Consider the following 2,675-nt stretch of genomic DNA (forward strand, 5'->3'; position numbering starts at 1 on the left):
TGACACGGTATCTGTCTCCTCCCGTGTTGAATCGACATCTTGCGATGATGCCGGAGTGTCCTCTCCCATGAAGCTGAAGCTACAGAGCCTGGGCAGGGTGATATGGAGGGTCTGCTGTTGCCCATGCAGCAGACCCCCCCTCTCTTCGCAGCTGAAGGGTCCAAGGGAAAGACGGAGTCAATACAGCTTGGCTTCAGGTGCGCCGCAGGAGTTGCCGGTGTTGACTACAACATCAAACCGCCTTAGGGACTCCGGCTCCGGATTTTCTGTCGGGGTTTACTCCCTTAGCCTTTCCCCTGAAGAGGTATGCCGCAAGGCAGCGGAGGTTTTTTGGTGTCAGAGTTTTCCTTCTCTGATGTGCCCTGACTGGAAGATCGAACCAGAGACACTTAGCTCGCAGGCCGACGCTCCATCCACTGAGCTAAACCAGCCAGGGCAAGTATATATTGCTACACATAAATTAACTCATCAGATAACTTTTCAATGTTTAAAACAGAATAAGCTTCCCTGTAAAAGCAGCACTGTTGTAACATTTTAAATTTAGTACTTCTTTCCTTCTTCCTCACCATTTCCTTCAACAGAATCCCTACCAACCTCCTCATAATCATCTCAAGGGCAACCATGTCCTCACAGGCCTCATAAAACACTCCTTCCACCATGCCCTCACCCACATACCAGAGGACAAAGGTGCACTTGGCATACATCAGGTCAAACTTGTGGTCCAGGCAAGCCCAGGCCTCAGTAATAGCTGTGGTGTTGCTAAGCATGTGCCCAGCTCACTGTATTTTGGTCAGGTCTTCACCAAGTACCACAGTTGGAGTTGGTAACTAATGCCAACTTTGAAGCCAGTGAGGCACCAGTCCACAAATTGGATGGTATGCTTGATCTTGATGGTGGCAATGGTAGCACTGACATCTCTGGGAACCACATCACCACAGAACAACAAGAAGAAAGCCATGTATTTACCAGAGCGAGGGTCACATTTCATCATCTGATTTGCTGGCTCAAAGCACACATTGGTGATCTCTGCTACAGAAAGCTGTTCATGGTAGGCTTTCTCAGCAGAGATGGCAAGGGAATATGTGGCCAAAGGGAAATGGATATAGGGATAGGGCACTAGGTTGGTCTGGATTTCAGTCAGATTGGCATTCAGGTCTACATCTAACCTGAGGGAAGCAGTGATGGAGAACACAATTTGATCTATCAACCTATTCAGGTTAATGTAGGTTGTTCACTCAATATCATGATTTCTGTGACAGATGTCATAGATGGCCTCATTATCAACCATGAAGGCACAATCAGAGTGCTCCAGGGTGGTGTGGGTAGTGAGGATGGAGTTGTAGGACCCAACTACAACTGTGGAAACTGGAGGGCTGGGAAAATGGAAAATTCCAACTTGGACTTCTTGCCATAATTGACAGAGAGGTGGGGAGGTGAACTGAGAACCAATTACCTCATCAAATTTGTAGAAAACCAAGAATCCCTGAAGACCTGTGCACTGGTCAGCCAGTTTTCAAATTTGGTACAGTATGAGGTCATTGATCTTCTTGTCAATGATACAGTGTCCATGAGCATAGTTATTGGTAACATCTTCCTGACTGTGATCAGCTGCTCAGGGTAGAAGAGTTGGCAGTAGATACCAATGTGAACTTCATCAATGACTGTGGGTTCCAGATCTACAGACATTGCCCCAGGCACATGCTTGCCAGCACCTGTCTCACTGAAGAAATTGTTGAAGGAGTCATCTCTCCCACCAATGGTCTCGTTACTTGGCATCTGGCCATCAGGCTGGATGTCATTTTCCAAGCAGTAGAGCTCCAAGCAGGCATTTTCAATCTGGACATCAACCTGGCCAAGATGGATGGAGATGCATTCCCACATGGTTGCTGTGTTGTGACTGCTGAGTGAATGGCAGAGAGAAAGAAGAGAGGCTGTTGCTTCTTAAAACGTGACTCTTAGGCAGTCAGTGTAAGAGAACCTGCCTTTTTTATTTTTCAAAAATTAATCAGATAACTCCTTTTTATAGCAAGGAGTGATTAAGAGGTTAAAGAGAACAATAGTGCTATCTATAAGGTGATACATTGAGGAACTTTAAGGAAATGGAACATAGGTCCAATTGATAGAAATTTTGTTTTTAGGTTTAAATTGTAAGACAGATAGATGATAGGAAGATGATAGATAGGTAGATGATAGATTAGATTAGATAGATAGATAGATAGATAGATAGATAGATAGATAGATAGATAGACAGATAGATAATAGGTAGATAAATAGATAATACATTTGAAGCTCAAAAAATGTATTAGAAATACTTAGCTTCAAGCTTTGGCAAGGCACGCTGACATAAGAGGAATAATAAATTGGAAATAGAGTTGAGCCCTGGCTGGGTGGCTCAGCTGGGTAGACCATCATCGCATAAGCCAAAAGGCTGCAAGTTTGATCCCCCATGAAGGCACATATGGGAGGCAACAAATGGATGTTTCTGTCATGTTGATGTTTCTCTCTCTCTCCCCTTTCTTCTCTCTCTAAAATCAGTAAAAGCATATCTTTGGGTGAGGATTTAAAAAATAGAGTTGAGGAAGAAGGCATAACAAAATACAATATTTAAAGAGGGTATAGACTACTGGAATTCAAAAGTAGGAAAAATACTTAGAGAAAGTGAGTTTGAATTTGAA

At 43.8% G+C, this 2,675-nt stretch overlaps 1 pseudogene; it reads right to left on the reverse strand.

Moving 5' to 3' along the window:
* Positions 1-540: 540 nt before the first annotated feature.
* LOC150012188 (tubulin alpha-1A chain-like) lies at positions 541-1,881 on the reverse strand (annotated as a pseudogene).
* Between the last annotated feature and the right edge of the window lie 794 nt (positions 1,882-2,675).

The sequence above is a fragment of the Furipterus horrens genome, unplaced genomic scaffold, assembly GCF_987537825.1.
Source record: "Furipterus horrens unplaced genomic scaffold, mFurHor1.1.pri manual_scaffold_4, whole genome shotgun sequence".
Classification (NCBI taxonomy): Eukaryota; Metazoa; Chordata; class Mammalia; order Chiroptera; family Furipteridae; genus Furipterus; species Furipterus horrens.